Raw genomic sequence first — 19,956 nt, 5'->3', positions numbered from 1 at the left:
TAAATTTTTGGCTGCGTTGGGTCTTAGTTGCTGCATGCGGGCTTTTCTCTAGTTGCAGTGAGCAGGGGCTACTCTTCGTTGCAGAGCTCGGGCTTCTCATGGAGGCGGCTTCTCTTGTTGCGGAGCACGGGCCCCAGGCGCGGGCTTCAGCAGTTGTGGTACGTGGGCTCAGTAGTTGTGGCTCGCAGGCTCTAGAGCACAGGCTCAGTAGTTGCGGCACACGGGCTCAGCTGCTCCGGGGCATGTGGGATCTTCCCAGACCAGGGCTCGTACCCGTGTCCCCTGCATTGGCAGGCAGATTCTTAACCACAGCGCCACCAGGGAAGCCCTTATTTCATCATCTTAACCTCACTGGTAAGTTGTTTCGAGGGACAGAGCACTACACAGGTCTGGGAGAAGAGGCACCAAGACATCAAATGACTTCTCAAGATCTAAGTCTCCTGGTTCCCACCTTTAAGTCCTTCCTTTTACTAATATGCTACCTCAAAAAAATATTACAAATAGTCTGGGATAGTTTTAAAAGCTCCAGAGTAGAATACTGTGACCTTGGATAAGTCATTTGACCTCCCTGATTTTTAAAAAAATTATGTTTTTAATTGTAGCAAAATATATATAACATAAAATTTACCATTTTAACCAATTTTAAGCACACAATTCAGTGGCATTAAGTATATTCATACTGTTGAGCAACCATCACCACCATCCATCCACAGAACTCTTTTCATCTTGCAAACTCTGTACCCATTAAACAGTAACTCCCCAACTGTCTCCTCCTCCCAGCCCCTGGTAACCACTATTCCAACCTTCTGTCTCTATGAGTTTGACCACTCCTTTTTTTTTATGCAGCAGGTTTTTATTAGTTATCTATTTTATATATATTAGTGTATATATGTCAATCCCAATCTCCCAATTCATCCCATCACCACCACCCGCCCCCTGCTTTCCCCCCTTGGTGTCCACTCATTTGTTCTCTACATCTGTGTCTCCATTTCTGCCTTGCAAACCGGTTCATCTGTACAATTTTTCTAGATTCCACATATATGCGTTAATATACGATATTTGTTCTTCTCTTTCTGACTTACTTCACTCTGTATGACAGTCTCTAGGTCCATCCACGTCTCTACAAATGACCCAATTTCGTTCCTTTTTATGGCTGAGTAAGATTCCATTGTATATATGTACCACATCTTCTTTATCCATTCGTCTTTGACCACTCTAGATACTTCATACAAGTGGAATTGTACAGTATTTGTTCTTTTGTGATTGGCTTATTTCACTCAGCATAATGTCTTCAAGTTTCACCCATGTTGTAGCATGTGACAGGATTTTCTTTCTCAAGGCAGAATAATATGCCACTGTACGTATGTATGATATTTTGTTTATTCATATCAATGGACAGTTGGGTTGCTTCCACCTTTTGGCTAGCATGAATAATGCTGCTATGAACATGGGTGTACAGATATCTCTTTGTGTCCCTGCTTTCAATTTTGGGGGGTATATATCCAGAAATGGAATTGTTGGATGATATAGTAAATTTTATTTTTAATTTTTTTTTGAGGAACTGCAATACTGCTTTCTAGTATGCACCATTTTACATCCCCACCAGCAGTGCACAAGAGTTCCAATTTTTCCACACCCTCACCAACATCTCCTCCTTGGGTTTTTAATTATTTATGTATTTACTCATTCATTCAGTAAACACGTGCACAAAGCCTGCCACACACCAGATGCTGGGGATACAGTGAGGAACAAGACAGATTCTGCCTGCCCTCGAGAAGCCTGCAACCTGACACAGCATAGGGACACTGAACAAGCACTTACAGGTGGGATGGATGTTTTATAAAAAGGGGGAGTGCAGTCAGCTGGAGCAATGAGGGGCTTATCCCAGAGCATTTCCAGCTCTAGGTTCTGTGAATACATGAAATTTTCTTTCCTAAAGGCACCTGAGTTAGTTGGGAAATCACTGAATAGATTTTAATGTGGGATAGAGTCCATACATTTAAAAATATGTTCTCACACATTTGCATTGGTGAAAACCAAGGATCCTTTATTATCCTTAACCAAATCTAATACTGCATGTTGGATGAGTCAGAGAACCTGATTTAAAATATGAAATGCTGGGCTTCCCTGATGGCGCAGTGGTTGAGAATCGGCCTGCCAATGCAGGGGACACGGGTACGAGCCCTGGTCTGGGAAGATCCCACATGCCGCGGAGCAACTAGGCCCGTGAGCCACAACTACTGAGCCTGCGCGTCTGGAGCCTGTGCTCCGCAACAAGAGAGGCCGCGATAGTGAGAGGCCCGCGCACCGCGATGAAGAGTGGCCCCCGCTCGCCGCAACTAGAGAAAGCCCTCGCACAGAAAGGAAGAACCAATGCAGCTAAAAATAAATAAATTAATAAATTAATTAAAAAAAATATATATATATGAAATGCTGAGAACAGAGGCCACAAACTGGCAACCTAAGGGCCAGACCCACATGATGTTTTAAAAGTTTTAAATTCATTGCCAGCACTTAAAAATCAAGAAGTTTCCCACAGGACTCTGAATGTCTGGTTTCCCTGAAAAATCAGGAAACCTGGCAGCCCTAGGGCTATGGCAGGGACAGCCTGGGCTGAGAGCAGCTCAGCCTGTTCTAGAAAAGTCACAGCCTGTCACAGGCCCCACTGGCCTCTTGCTCCATTTTTCTTACATATTAGCCCCTGTAAGTCTTGGGTCTAAAGCTGTGCTGTCCAATGCGGTAGCCACAAGCTGCATGTGGCTACTGAGCACAGGAAATGAAGCTAGTCTGAATTTGAGATGTGCTGCAGGTATAAAATACACACCAGCTTTCAAAAGGCAGGAGGAAAACAATGGATCACATCCCATTAATATTTTTATATTGATTACATGTTGAAATGATGTTTTGGATGGATTGGGTTAAAATGTATTATGAAAATTAATTCACCTGCTTTTTTTTTACTTGTTTTTATGTGTCCGCTGGAAATTTAACATGACATATATGGCTCACATTATATGCCTTTTCCAGTATAAAATATCTCTGCAACGCTTCCCCCCCATGGGGAATTACCATTTGAATTGTGTCATATTAACTCCTTCTTATAATGCATAACTGCACATTCCATTTATTAGCAAGAAAACAATCCCAAGGTGCAAATAATTGATTGTTTATATAAAGTACAGTTCACATTAAAAATCTGAAATCATGGCTCTTCTACCATTTTAAAACACATTTATTCCTCTCCATACCTAACCATTGCTCTGAGACTTTATAACCACTCCAATATTTGGCTCCTATTTTCCTTTACCTAAGGTACTTACAGTAACTTACAAGGTAAATTGTTCATATTTGTTTATGTCACTTAATTCACTTTAAAATGAAATCTAATCCATTCATGTAAACGCTTTCCACAGCTCTTTTTGCAAAAGGCTGAAGACTGCTGGCATACTTAGCATTTCATAAAGGTCATTAGTTTATGGCTTTATTGGATAAATTACATTTTAAAAATCTTTTAATTTAATTAAATAAGTGCACTGTTAAAATTAATTTCCAGCAGGTATGGGACAAAAGGACCATAAGCCAAGATCAAGGGAATCATTCTAATTGGTCTTTTTTTTTGGCAAAGATACCACTTAAATTACTATTTTCTTAGCAAATAAGATGTATTAAAATTAAGTGAGAGTCTGATTTTAGATGTGTAGAATACATAGATATATAAGGTGAAACATATGCTTCCAGATGACACTCATTCAACACACAGAGGAAAGTGAACGTTGAAGAAATTATGGATCAATTCAGGTACAACTGAACAAGGAAAACACTATTCTGAAGCAAAACTGTACTTTGGACTGCACTTTCCAGTTTGCATATATACACTGATGTAATTCATCTGGTAACTGCACAACCTCCCACTCTTCCTCACCAATGAATGTAACTACTAGAGAAATTCCTGGGGGTCCTAGCCACTTCCGTGGAGCACTATAGAAGTTTATCCTTTTTTGTCTTCCTTTTTTTGCTCTCCCTCCTTTTTCTCCATAAATTATTTCTGCCGAAGGATCACCCTGTACAGGTCTGACTCTCAAGGAAGTAGATGACAAAATAGTAGACTCCCAGTGTGCTCACCCAATGCCTCATTTCCAATATGTGTGAAGCAATCATTGGAGTTATTTCCATTTGGGTCATGGGACATGAAAGGACATGCTTTATAAAGTGGATAAGAGGACAGATGACATCCTGGCACAGAGCCAGTGAGGCCCGGCTGTGAGCAGAAGTCTCAGCCAGTCATGAGAGAGAAAACACAACCCATTAGTTTATCACAAGCTGGGGAAAACTCTGTTGTCATAAAACTCCACGACTCTTCTAAGATAAAAGTATGTAATAAAAATGGTGTGTCAGGGTATCCATGACTAACAAGTCCCTTGACACCTTTAAAAATACTTCAACTTTTCCATCTCTTGAGGTATTTTTTTCCTAAAATATATACGCTAAAATGTAGTTATGCCAATGTAGCTTCTGTCTCTGCTTAACTGCCCGCTTAATTCCATTCACTGACATTTCACAGGAGCGCTTAGAATTCACTGTATCTCAGAGATTAAAGGAAGGCTTTAAAGAAATCATGTTTAACATTAGTAGTGATGAAAATAGCAAGACAAGTGCCTTGCACACATGGCAGGAACTATGCTGGGTCTTCCTCTGCATTTCAGTAAGAATAATGTTTGTGTCTCGCTAAACAGGAGACAGAAATACTGTAGACACCTCTAAGAACCTAAAAGCGAACTGAATTTGAAGCTGAGAAGGAAGCATTCCATTTCTTTATGAACTCAACCATCAGAAGAGCCAACTATTTTCGAAACATGAAGCTGGTAGCACAAACACAAGAGAACCTTTGCTCTTGGTTTTAAAAATAAGACATATTCACAGCTGCCTCCTTCCACCTGACACTCAGAATAGATTCTAAGGTTTTCCATCTTAAAGTTTTCATTTGTGCTATCGTCAGCTTGATAGGTGAGAACATTTTCAGAGTGTAGGTTCAGTAAGAGCCTTTGTCCACAATGCTATCAGGAAGTGGCTACTGTTGACTTAGGTTGGGCTTTATGAGTCCTGCCCTATAGTGAATGCTGACTTTGAGCAGTAAGAAGTTCCATGAACACACAAAATTAAGTGGAGCAATACAGTACTCACTAGACTAGTTGGGGATAGGCATGAGGTCCAGAAGAATATAAATTACTAGGATACGAGTATTTCGAATGTATGCAGAGGAGTCTCTGACAGTCCAGGAGAGTCCCAGCACACTGAAGTCCTACAGCACTGCTGGAGTGCCCGGATGAGAATGATTGCTAACTATGATAATAAGCAGATTGCTTGCAAGAATAATGCTTAGCATACTGTTAAGCCCACGGTGTTGCTCAGAAAATACCTGTTGAATGAAAGAATGAAAATTCCTAAGGAACTTAGAAAGAGGCTTGGTACTCAAAAAAGCATAGGACCCGAGTTCAAACCCTCATTCCACTTTCTTAGATACGTGACTCTGGTTAGTCATTTAAGCCATAAACCTCAGATTTCTCACTGGTAAAATACAGATGACATCACCTACCCCAGAGGCTACTTGTGACATTCAGTTAGGTAACACCTGTAGCGCTTAGCACTTAGAGGCACTCATCACGTTGTTCCTCTCACAAGTCTATTTTGTCCATACTACTTATTTTTTATTATCAATACAGAATTATAAATTCTTTTACTTATTTTATTATAAACTTTACGTACTATACTTTCTTATAAATATAGAAATTGGAGACTATTATAAATACTTTCTTTACTTATAAGTACAGAAACTGGAGACTTACACCAAGATTTCACTTAAATAATCAACTCCAAGTTGTGTGTGAATTAATGAGATTTCAGTGCATTAATAATAGTAATAACCCAAAGTCTAATTATATTATCTAAATCACTTAATTTTTTTCTTCTAGTATATTTACAGCATGTTTTAAGGCAATATTTAGAAATAATTCACTACACCAAACTATGTCTCTTTACTATCATATTATAATTACATAGTATAGATATTATACCATATATATCTTTAAGTTGGAAGCAAATCTCTAGGCTTTCCTGGCGAACAGGTACAGAATCAGAAATAGCCATTACAATATTAAAGATAAACTCGGATGCATGTGAATACTGGTGTCTCAGAGCTTATGTTCCCACTAGGTACAGGGGTTTTTCTCATCAAATAAATTTTGATTCCATGGTAATCTGAAAATTCCAGATTTAGTTCAGAACACCTCACATTTGAACCATGGGCTCCTATGGAAATTACATTTCAAAGTTAGACCTAACATCAGGACAGTGGCTTGCTCCTGGGGTTCTATGATGATGTCTCCCCGCTAAGGTTCTTGGGTCTGAGGCCAACAATTAATTCCACACACACACACACACAAATCATTGGAAAAGCTTCCCATTGCCTTTATTTTTTAAAAAAACAGAAAAACTGTTAAAGAAAAAGCAGAAATATATTTTAATCAATAAGCTCACACATTATCTACCCAAAATTGGTAGATAATGCTTTATAAGTCTAGGGGCATTTACAACTATTTACAACTTCCCTCTTGTTCAGGAATGTACTTGAAAAGCAGGGAAACAATCTGAGAAAGATTTCCAGCCATCTGGGATATATCTTTAAATATAAGTGTACATAAATACATGTATATGTATACATCTTTCCACAGAATACACACACACACACACACACACACACCCGCACACACACTTAGGTGCATGCTCTGCCTGTCTCTGTCTCTCTCTGTCTCTCTCTCTCTATATATATATATTTACATTTGAGAGGATTATCTAACATATTTATGATCTATGATATATATGTGTACATGTACATTTACATATATACATATATATATCACAGACGGTCCTTTCTAAATAGATATACACTGAAGTATTGTTCATACACATGAACAGGTCTCTCCACAGGCTGACAGCATCACATTTCAGGGGCAGCTATCACAACATCAGGATCCCAGATTCCCCTTCCACTCTGATCCACATCCGAGGGTAATGCTAGTGCTCTTTATCTGACTTAGCTTCACGTTTCCACTGTGTCTCAATTCCCTCTGTTACTTAATCTGCAGTCAGTTAGACCACACTGAAGCTAAAGGTACAGGTCTATTGGGAAGTATGTCCAGGCACCAATCATGGTCATGAATTGACACAGTGTACTTTGAAAACTGTCTTAGTCCTATCCACCCTTCACTTAGCAAAGATAGAGACCTCAGTGCAAACAAGCTATCAAACTGAATGTGGGTCTCCCTTACAATATCTTAATAAATCAAACAACTGTTAAAACGTATTTTTAAAAAACTTTAACAAGAAACTTAAAACAAATGGCTAGTTCCACACGACTGAATCTCAGACGCGTGAGCACTAACGAACCACGTGACTCTGCCTTTTCCACACAGGCCTATGTAGCATTTGTTGACCTTTAACTTGAAACCCAGAATTTTTTGTAATCCTCTGAGCAGTGGATCAAAAGCCATGCCTTAGATTAAGTAATGGCTGAACACTATTTAAAAACAGTTGGGGTTGATTCCCAAAATAGGAATTTTCCATCTGTCGAAGCAAAAGGTCCCTGTAGATTCCCGCTATTGGCAAGGAAAAAATGAGTCTATCTCAGGGTTAAAATTTCAAGTGAGCTTTCATTCTGCCCCCATTCTGATTTTTCCTAGTATGCCAGTGAAGTAGAAATTTTGAAAACTCATGTAACAACTTGTTTGTGGAGTAAGAGGAAAAAAGAAAACATATCCTCATTTGAATGCCAAGGATTAGAACAGAATCAGTTGGTTGTCATTTAATATATCTTAAATTCTATTAATGAGTAGCAACCCAGGTGAAGAATCTCAGAACTGAACTAGAAGTTACAGACTCACAGTCTTGCCCTCTTATGTAAGGCACGTACGTACATCTATAATATTCAACTTGGACAGATAACTACTGTTGCAAAGTTACCAATGCCCTGACATATCTCAGAGGATACAAGTAATTAAATTTTTAAAAAAGTGTGGAAACGTTTTACTACCTTCATGTCATCAATTATGAATATCACTTTCTCAAGCTAATTTTCAAAAAAGCCTCTTTTGAACCAAATGGCTACTCCTGCCTAATACACTCTTTTTCTCCCTCCCCTTTAGCAGAAACCTCTGATATACTCTGTGATAATCATTATTTTCTTCCCTGGTGTTTTACTGAATTTTTAAATTAAAGTTTTTTCTTTGTCTTTTTTTGGTCTTAATTAAAGTTTGTATTTGGCTTCTTATGAATAATGCTGACTGCCTCTATTCTCCCTTTATCCTCATCCAACTACGGGTAGATTTTTCCAGCTGAGACTCTCCTTGCCCTTGAGTCTCTCTCCTGGAATTTTCTTAATGACACTGCCCTTCCCAGGGTTTCCTCACAATCTTTCCAAGTTCAAGACAGGTCATATACAAGCTTAAACTTATTAGAAAGCTCATATTTCAGAAGCCAAAGATCAAATGGAGTACCAGAACCCACTCTAGTGGATATACTAGAAAAGAATCAAAACACAAAGTAAACAGGACCCATCACAAAAATACCTCACCTGGAATGCAGACGGAGCATCCGTTTCAAAAACTTCTTGGGGAGCTCCAGGTTTCAGGATGGCGGTGAACACTAAAAGATATTCTGGACTGTTCAACCTCACTTTTGAGTTTAGTGTAGACATAGCCTTGAAGACTTTGCTTTCTCGCTTGTGTTAATTTTTTTAAAAAATAGATTCTACTGTGGTCTACTGCCCACCTTTTTTATTGATCACCTGTACTCAAATGCTATCATCTGCCCTCTGTTTGTAGGTCCCCCATCCGACTGCCCACCCCAGATCTCTTCATCCTGTGGAATCTTAACTGTCGGTTATCTCTGCAGCATCTTCTACGTGGCAGCTCAGCAGCAATTCAAATGTAACTTGACCAAGACTGTTGTCTAAAACTTAGCAGGACTTTCCCCTGTGCTTCTCAGTCTTGTCATCTGACTCTCGCCTTCTAGCATCTTTCTCTAACTCCACTCTCGTTGATTTGCCCCTTCTGGACGCAGAGCCTCTTCTTCAATCTTCTTAAGGGTGTACTTTCATGGAAGGTTTGACAATATTCTTAAATAACTTGTCTTTCTTTTGGAACCTGTACAAAAAAGAGGGGTCCCACTTTTCTGATTCCTTAGGATCACATTAGCACCCTAGGTATACAAAGTCAGTGCAGTACCACGTTTAATTGGCAGGCTGAAATGACTTTTCTATGCTTTGGTTTATTAGCTGTGTTGCTGCCCAATTACACTGAACAAGAGAAGAAGCACTTGACTCTGTAGTAGACACGAGGCAGTGTATGCCTCACACTTTTCATCTGATGTTTATCACTATAACTGAAGCTATCAAGCAACATTCTATTGCACAATGCAACTTGATTTTCCCTCAGTTTTACTGAGATACAATTGACATATAACACTGTATAAGTTTAGGGTGTATAGTGGAATGATTTAAGTATATTACAAAATGATCACCACAGTTGGTTTAGTTACCATCCATCACCACACATAGTTAACACATTTTTTTTTCCTTGTGATGAGAACTTTCAAGCTCTCTTAGCAAATATACAATACAGTGTTGTTAGCTATAGTCCCCATGCTGTACATTACATTCCGAGGACTTGTTTTTCTTATAACTGGAAGTTTGTACCTTTGAGCCACCTTCACCTATTTCCCCACCCTGCCCAATGCAACTTTAAACAGACACTGTTTAAATCCCTTGGATACTATATTTCCCAAAAGGTAGCACCCACAGAGTCAAGGAAACCAAGGGCCCTGGCATCTCAAGATGCAGCTAGACAGGAGCAAAACAGGCAGAATATGTACAAACTTTGGGCATTATGGCCTTTAATGATTCAAAATATGCCCATTCTTATTGAAATTGGGAGAGAAGTTATGACGACAATATGACATTCTAGAAAGGTTTTGAGGAACCAGATGTAACAGATTTTTTTGTGAACCTAGACAGATCAGGAGTAGGTTGGCAATCTAAAAAAAGAAGGGAAATAAGTAAATGACCAATAGATAGAAACCTCATTCTTACATCCTGAGTAGTGAATTCACTTTGAACTTGTCATGAGAACTGAATTCAGTTTATATTCTCTATATCCTTATGGAAATCTTTAAGTGTGGTGAGGATCTTAGAATTCATTTATTCCAATCCTCTTGTTTTATAAGCAAGGAAAAAGAAACACGCTGGGCAACCCGCTCACTAGAACCACAAAGCCAGGTGGGAGAAGCAGTGAGCTCAGCAGTGAGCTCAGAATTCAGGGAACCTGCCTCCTCTGCAAGACCTGTCCATGTTCTGGTAACCACCTCCTTTTCCTCTCTCAGTTACGACATTTCTGATCTTTCCATTTCAGATTTGAACCATCAAGCCCTTGTCTTTGAATCTTCAGGGGTTTTTTTCCAGTCTTGTTTGTTTTGTTTTTTTAGATCTGGCAATTTTCCTGACTCAGGAGACAGGTGGCTGGGCAAACACAGATACCTGGTGTGGCTCGGGAAGAGCAATGGGATGCCTTTTAGTTTATCTTAGGTCTTGCTTATGTTGAGGCTCTACAGGTTAGGGGTGTTGTTGTTGTTGTTGTTGTTGTTGTTATTGTTATTGTTTTATTTCTTGGTTCCTGGACTCCTGAAACCATTTTCTATCATCTGCATGTATCCCTGCTGTCCCCATCCCGGGATTTCCCTTGCTCAGGATACAGTTTGAGAAGATGGTCTTCTCATCACTTTAATTATGTTATTACACATGATATTCTGTGTTGATTTAATCATCTTGGTTTCTTGATCCCAACCTGGAAACTTCTTTTCTGTGCATAACTGACCCTCCTTATTTTTCTCACCAAGGCTCCCTTCCCTTCTCCTTCAACATTATTATTGAGCCCAGAAGAGTCACATAGAAGGTTAATTTCCTCCCTTTTCCCTCCAGATGGGATGCTGAGCTTCCAGCTGTATCTCCATCACCTAATAGTTTTAATTTCATTCAGTCACTTGAATTCTTCATCATAACGTTTCTCCTTTTGCATCAAATTGACTTTCTCATTTTTAGTTTCAAGGCTTAGCCTTTATTCTTCGCTTGTGAATCATCTGTTATTTAATTCAGTCAGACTCCTTCCCAAAGCTTCTCTTCCTTTTCCTTCCCATTGTTAACTTTCTGCAGTTATATTTGGATCAAGTTTCTGTCTTACTGATGATGTTGACCATTTGGGTAGAGGTTTATCTTTCACTTGCTTGCTTCAGCATCTCCTGCATATTTTATATAAGATAAACATATTCTCAGCTTCCGTAGACAGAGACATAGCTTCTAAGCCATCCCTGTAGTAACAGGCATGGGGTGCATATAGGTATGCAGGGGGCTAGGACATAACCTCAGCTCAGATGCAGCCGTGTGTGTACAGGGCTGGGTGAGATGTGGCTACATGGGCAGCTTCCTGGTCTACCTTCTCACTGCCCCGTCTTGGTGTGTAGCCCAGCTCCTGGGCACTGTGTCCCAGCTGCAGAAGGCCCTCAGTTAACACGTGCTGCTGCTCTTCATGGCAGAATGCTAGCGTGAGGTCCCTAACACCACCTCCACACCCAGAGCGTAACTGACCGCTTCCTCCTCTGAGCCACCATGGAAACACGTGTGTAATTTACTAGCATGCTCCTAATACTTGGACCCGCATCTGTTTCCCCATCCAGGTCCAAGCTCCTTCAGCGTCTGATTCCTATTTGGATCCTCATAGTTGCGATTCACAAGTGCTTAACAAATATGACTTCTACTTCCCTGAAACAACTCCTTGACTCGCAACACTGGGCCTCAATGCACAATTTTCATTTTGTAATACTGACTTTATGAGTAAAGACACAGCGTGACAAATTATTAGAGAAATCAGAACCGTCCAGGGCTTACATGTTCACAGGTGAAATGTACTTTAGAAGATTTGTGCTACATACCTAGTATGATTAGAGAATATTTGAAGCATTTTGCAAGTATGGCAGTTGGCTTGGGAAGGGGAGGTAAGAAAGTCTATAAACTAAAGCAGTAATTCCTTTTTCTACCAATGATAGGTGGGCCAACCAACTGCAGGATACGGATCAGCTCTGAGAGAACCACACCTGCACCTGGAGTCCTGTGTGATCAGTTACACCTGCATCACGACTGCAGCCCTTCAACAGCTTCATTGAGACTGAACGCTTAGAGAAAAGCCAGACTAGAGAAATGGCAACAAGAAGCTTACATGAGATGGTAAGGAAAGAAAAAGCCAGGAACTAGGCTGCTTGGCCAAGGGGAAAATCCAAAATAAATGTCAACATCTGGACTTTGTTTCAACTGTGGGCAACTAGCACTTATTTAAGAAAAGTGAGTTTTCACCCTCACTGCTCGCCCCAGCTCACCCTCCGCCCATCACCAAATTGGCACTTTGCTTCCTCCATCACTGTCTCCTATTTACCCTTCCAGGAATTTGACCTGCCCGGTTGTACTCTTTAGATGCTGGAGGCTGCCTTTTTATCTACAGTTCAGCATTTGATCTTCTAGGTGTGATGTGAATGCTTGTTGAATTAATGAAGGTTGAGTAGGTGCCATAATAACAGCAGACACTTAGCACTTCCTAAATTGCCAGATTTGTAAATATTAACTCATTTAATCCTTCTTAATACAGACACTGCTCTTTCTTCCATCTTATGGATGAAGAGAGTGAAGCACAGACAGGTTAAAGAACCAGCTCTCAGTCACATAACCCAAGCAATCTGGTTCTGGAGTGTATGTTCCTATGTTGCTTCTCTGTTTTACATATTTTAAGTAAAAATAATAATTCTTTAAAACAAAATGATCCCCCCACCCAAAAAAAGAAATGTGCCACTGTGAATGATGAATAAAACTACTTAAATACTAAAAGTAATAGGGCTTTATAGAATTTTTATGACAATATATGAAAGAAATATATTGGTGACAGCCTTGAAATAGCCCAATTGTGTACTCTACTCCTTGGAAAAACCTATAGGCTTGCTGTTTGTGCTTTTTAAATTAGATTTTATGTTTTATTTTTAGGGTCAAGACTCTAAATTTTGAAATGTTATTTAAAATGTTTAAATACTTAAATTATTTGCATTATCATCATTGATTTGCATACTTCAATGGCATTTACAAAAATATAGTTATAAATATAGCTTTGAAATATTTAGGATACTTAAATTAATAGCATGAGATATCAGTTTACATCTAATGTCAAATTTTTTTGGAGGATCGTATAAGCATATTCATTCTTTTGTCTAATTATAGCAACTTTAAGTGCATTCATTATTTTCCTAGAGAAGTTATTTTTCCTAAGCATAAAGAAATAAACTATCTCTTGATCACTGTATCTAAATGTAATTGAAAAAACAATTTCCGTATTTCAAAAAAGTTTTAAATAAGGTAATGACAAACTTCTCTGACCAAGATTAAGAAACACATATTATAACTCAGTACCAACATAAGGGTACACATATTTATATGTGTATAAAAAATTTGTTTTACAAAATATTTAACCTTATAATACATGACACACTTTGATATTTCTAGTTTATTTCACTTAATTTTTTTTTGATAGTTGGTTTTGAATCACTAAATCGATTTTCTCATCCATTAATGGGCTATTAATAGCTCATGATCTGCAGTTTTTTAAGACTAAAGAAGTGGATTTTGGAGTTCACAACTTCTCCCTTCGATCCTGGTAACAGTAGGTTACTTAGAGAAGCTTACTTGTCACAGGAAAAGGTATTTTAAGGTATTTTATGGGCCTTAAAATACCTTCTCCTTATGACCGTCACCTCAGGAAGCCAGGAAAGGCAGCAAGTCAGTGTGGGGTGCACTTAGCCCATTTTCTAGCAACAGTGGCCTCCTGATTAATTATTTTGCAAATTACTCATTAAAACTTGGCTTTGCAAAGTTAGCCCTTGGTCCAGTTATTGCTGCCAGATTTCCTGTTTACACTGAGCTCAGTGTATTAGCTTATTGTCCCCACTGGGAAGTGCTTTAGACAAGGAAAAAGAGTGAATCAAAGCAAGAAGCCAGACTCCCAGCATCATTTCATGGTGCACCCTGGCAAAGAATGAGTGAACACTAAATAACTGTAGGTGAGTCTTGGAGCCCGCTGCAGACATGAGCTGACCAAGATAATTCTATAGCAAATGGTCCAAAAGGTTTGCTACAATGTGATGATGCACTGCCTGACAGCACAGCCCAGCAGTAACTTCAAATATCTCTTAGAGAGGTTTCACAGTGAACATTTTCTATATTCCTAAACTAAGAGTCATGGTAAAGCATTCTGCCCCAAATCATGTGGATATAGACACCTGCTTCAATTAAACTGGCTACTGCAGGCACACTGATTTTCTTAATTTTAGAGTTAAGAAAAGTTACAATAAAAAAAGCCAACTCTTAGTTTTGACATCTTCCTATTGCTTTTCTGTTTTCTATCTCATTTATTTCTGCTCTAATATTTATCTCCTTCCTTCTGCTAAATTTGGGCTTAGTTTGTTCTTTTTCTAGCTCCTTGAGGTGTAAAGTTAGATTGTTTGAGATCTTTCTCCTTTTTTTAATGTAAACATTTATTGCAGTGTACTTCCCTCTTCTATTTTTGCTGCATCCCATAAGTTTTGGTAATTTTTGTTTTCATTTTCATTTGTCTTCAGGTAACATCTTTTTTAAAAAAAATTAATTAATTAATTAATTTTTGGCTGTGTTGGGTCTTCATTGCTGTGCATGGGCTTTCTCTAGTTGCGGCGAGCGGGCTTCTCATCGCAGTGGCTTCTCTTGTTGTGGAGCACGGGCCCTAGAGCACACAGGCCTCAGTAGTTGGGGCACGTGGGCTCAGTAGTTGTGGCTTGCGGGCTCTAGAGTGCAGGCTCAGTAGTTGTGGTGCACGGGCTTAGTTGCTCCACGGAATGTGGGATCTTCCTGGACCAGGGCTCGAACCCGTGTACCTTGCATTGGCAGATGGATTCTTAACCACTGCGCCACCAGGGAAGTCCTTGAGGTATCTTCTAATGTCCTTTTTGATTTCTTGTTTGACTTAATGGTTGTTCAAGAGCATGCTGTTTAATTTCCACATACTTGTGAATTTTCCAGTTAGTTTTTTCAAAGATAAGCAAAATAGACAAACACCTAGTTAGATTAAGATAAAAAGAAGACTCAAATAAAATCAGAAATGAAAGAGAAGTCATTACAACTGACACTACAGAAATAAAAAGGATCATAAGAGACCACTATGAACAACTATACACCAATAAACTGGATAACCTAGAAGAAATGGATAAATTCCTAGAAACATACAGCCTACCAAGACTAAATCATGAAGAAATAGAAAGTCTGAACAGACCTATAATTAGTATAGCAATTGAATCAGTAATCAAAATCTCCCAAAAAAGAAAACCAGAGAAACACATGGCTTCATGATGAATCACACCAAACAATTAAAGAAGAATTAGTGCCAATCCTTCTCAAACTCTTTCAAAAAATCGAAGAGGAGTGAACACTTCCAAACATTTCATGAGGCCAGCATTAACCTGATACCAAAACCAGATAAAGACACCACAAGAAAAGAAAACTATAGCCAATATCTCTGATGAATATAGATGCAAAGTTCCTCATCAAAATACTAGCAAACTGAAGGCAACAGCACGTTGGAAGGATCATACACCACAACCAAGTGAGATTTATCCTTAGGATGGAAGGATGTTTCAGTATATGAAAATCAATTAATGTGATATACCATATTACCAGAATAAAGAATAAAAATCATAGATCATCTCAATAAACACAGAAAAAGCCTCTGACAAAATCTAACAGCTTTTCATGATAAAAATTCTAAACAAACTAGAAACAGAAGGAAAGTACTTCAACATAATAAAGACTAATTATGAAAAGCCCACAGGAAACATTATACTTAATGGTGAAAAACTGAAAGCTTTTCCCCTAAGATCAAACCAAAAATCTTCTTCACAGCAAAGGAAACAATCAACAGAATAAAAAGGCAACTTATGGAATGGGAGAAAATATTTGCAAACCATACATCTGACAAGGAGTTAATCTTCAAAATATATTAGGAACTCCTACAACTCTTTAAAAATGGGCTAAAGACTTAAACAGACATTTTTCCAAAGAAGACATACTGATGGTCCAGAGATATATGAAAAATGTTCAATGTCACTAATCATCAGGGAAATGCAGATCAAAACCACAATGAGACATCACTTCACGCCTGTCAGGATGGTTAGTATATTAAAAACAAAACAAGAGACAACAAGTGTTGGCAAGAATGTGGAGAAATTGGAACCCTTGCATTCTGTTGGTAGGAATGCAAAATGGTACAACTGCTATGGAGAACAGTATGGAGCTTTCTCAGAAAATTAAACGTAAAACTACCGTATGATCCGGCAATCCCATTTCTGGGTGTTTATCCAAAATAACTGAAATCAGAATCTTGAAGAGATATTAGCATTCCCTTGTTCATTGCATCACTACTCACAATAGCCAAATGTGGAAACAACCTAAGTGTCCCTTGACAGATGAATGAATAAAGAAAATGCGGTAGATACAGACAATGGAATACTATTAACCTTTAAAAAAAGAAAGGAATTCTGTAATATGTGACAACATGGTTGAACCTTGTTGAATCATGCTAAATGAAATAAGCCAATCACAGAAGAATAAATACTGCATGATTCCACATACATGAGATATCTAAAATAGTCAAATTCCTAGAATCAAAGAGTGGAATGGTGGTTGCCAGGAGCTGGAGGTGGAAGAAATGGGAAGTTACTAGTCAACTGACATAAAGGTTCAGTTAAGAAAGATAAATAAGTTCTAGAGATCTTCTGTACAACCCTGTACCTATAGTTAACAATACTGGGCTGTACACTTAAATTTTCGTTAAAAGGGTAGCTCTCAGGTTAAGTGCTCTACCCACAGTTAAAAAAAAAAAAAATAGAGCTTCAATCAGCAAAAGTTTTTCTGGGCAGGATGACATGCAAATGAGCTAGTCTCTCTCTCTCCCTTCCCCATAACACCCCTAGGAGACTACAGACCAAACTTTTTGCTTATCATGTAGATTTTGTCAAGAGGTCACCCATTATATATAGGTGACTCATCTTCACCTCGGATGAAGTACAGCTTCTCCACTGATGCCAAACAGCCTTTTCTAAATTGCCACAGGGTCAAGTATATGATCCGGGTGCTCAGGGATGTCAACCCATACGCTGCAGCCCTTAAAACCATGAGTCAGGGCTTCCCTGGTGGCGCAGTGGTTGAGAATCTGCCTGCTAATGCAGTGGACACGGGTTCAAGCCCTGGTCTGGGAAGATCCCACATGCTGCAGAGCAACTGGGCCCGTGAGCCACAACTACTGAGCCTGCGCGTCTGGAGCCTGTGCTCCACAACAAGAGAGGCCACGATAGTGAGAGGCGCGCGCACCGCGATGAAGAGTGGCCCCCGCTTGCCGCAACTAGAGAAAGCCCTCGCACAGAAACGAAGACCCAACACAGCCAAAAATAAAATAAATTAATTTAAAAAAAAAAACAAAAAAAAAACAAAAAACCATGAGTCATTACTAAAAGGTACCAAGCTCTGGTCCTACGTCATATCAAACCCACCAGGGAAGCTTGGCCTTCCTTATGTCTAACAAATCAACCCTACTTAAGTCTATTTCCTCTTGATTGGTTCTCTAAGAAAACAACTTTTTGAACTTCACACAACTGAGTACTCAATTTTCCATAGTTTAGTTGGTTCCTTGTTTCTCTTATGTTCATCTCCTCTATTCCGTGGTCTTGCAGTTTTCTTGTATCATCTCCACCTCCCTCAAGCAACGAGCGGCACCCACCTTACATCTCTGGTCTAATCATACGATTTCCGGGCCTACCTGGTGGGTGCTAGTGGGGAGGTGAGTGGAGTCTAGGATGGGAGCAGGTTCTTAGAGTGGGGCCCTTGAGATCCAGGGAAACCGACACTCTTCCAGAATTACCTATCAGCATAAACATTGTCTTTGATCCATTGTAAAATCTGAGAAAGCGGTTGTCTGCAACACTGTAATGTCAAATTCATACACCAGGCCACAGTATGCTTGTGGGAACGTGCCTAATAAAGATTATTTAGAAGGGGTTATAAGGCTATGGGCCTTTAAAATTATTTCTAGTAAACGGTATATTATTTTGCACCAGTTAATTTCTAAATACCTTACAACATGATGTAGGTCTAAACAGAAAACTAACTTTACAGCACTCTAAAGCCCTGTAATCCTCATGTTGGTGTCTTGAGACACATTTTCGTGCACAGAAAATCACACCGGGCACCTTCCTTCCAGACATTTAGGATAGAGGTATTTACTGGTCATATGGGTTCGGAATGCAACACACTTCGGTGGGCTGAAAAGTTACAATATAAATACTACAGGGAAGCCTTTCCTGCACCTTATGTTTCAAAACATGGTTAATTAGTATTATATAAAAATAGAGTATACCCCAAATGGTAAATCTGGTGAATCACTTAACTTTTATATTTTCTGACACTAATATGTAAATAAAATTTCTTCCTTGACCAAGAAGACAATAAACCAAACAAATATAGTACATGTGGGAGCGGAGAAAATAAATCTGACATTTTTCCTAGTGCCTCGATCTGACTATTTATTATATTTCTAATTATAGAGCATGGACAGGGCTGTTTTAGGCTGGAATGCAAAATTAGTGAGAAGAGATCATTTCCTGGGTAGAGTCAGAGCATTTCCTGAAGTATCATTAATCTGTCTTTTTTTTTCTCTCTCTCTCAAGACATACAACGCAATGTCTTTTAGTTTAATGATACTAGTTTCCAGGTAATCAAATTAGAAATGCAGAAACATGGCCCGATGTTGATAAGCCAGTATGGTCTAGCTGATTACATCTTCCTTAGGTGATTTTCAGAATCACTCGGATGCTACTTAAACATACATACACACACTCCAAAATCGTTCTCTGAGATTCATCTCCCCCTCGCTGCCGATCTCATTAAGGCATTCTCGTCAAAAGTCATATGCGATGAAATTATCATCCCCCATCAGCAGAGTAGATAAAGCAAACTCAGGTGCCTAAGTGCCTTTCCCTGATCAATAATGATGATGCTGGGGCAGTCACATAACTCATGTTCTTGCTCTGACCTACTGAGTTTTCACTTCATCTAAGTAGCTTACCTAGATTACGCAGGCTCCCACCTGGACCAGCTAAATGGCATTATGATGAGGCTCTAATTTTCAAACCTAAGATGTAAAGGGACAGTTTAGAACTATCCTGTGAAGTTCATTAGTGGAGAAAACGAAATATTTCTTCTGGTCCAGGATGGTTTGGGGACCTAAACTATCTGGTTTACATCTGCACAGTAATCAGTTTTGTTGATCAACTGCCATATCTCCAGGTGACTAGCGTTTGTGAAGAAAAAAAACTAAACAACTCTAGTCGGGAACTGAAAAGGGAAAAAAAAAAATTAAATGCTGCTCTAGGACAAAAGGAGAAGCTGCTGTGGTAACCAGGTTTTTCTATCTAACTGAAATATGTTTCCATCTAATTACACAGCATCTAATTATGCTATTTACATCCCCTGCCAGAACAACTATACATAAGTTTAAAGCAAGCAAACTGTAGATGTGTACATCTATGGTCTAAAGGTGTCCACTTGCAATGCTGAAAAAAGCATCGTGAAATAAATATATATTGGAAGAGGTATATGAAATATGGAGATACTGTCTCCATCCCACGAAAGAATTAATTGAAAATAAATTAAAATTACTCCTTTTGATTGTTAAGCATGTACTAGAAAAGATTCTTTTTGTAGGGATATATACACAGAAACCAATTCATCAAGCCATT

Source organism: Eschrichtius robustus, chromosome 18 (assembly GCF_028021215.1).
Source record: "Eschrichtius robustus isolate mEscRob2 chromosome 18, mEscRob2.pri, whole genome shotgun sequence".
NCBI lineage: Eukaryota > Metazoa > Chordata > Mammalia > Artiodactyla > Eschrichtiidae > Eschrichtius > Eschrichtius robustus.
This window is presented reverse-complemented; position numbering follows the sequence as displayed.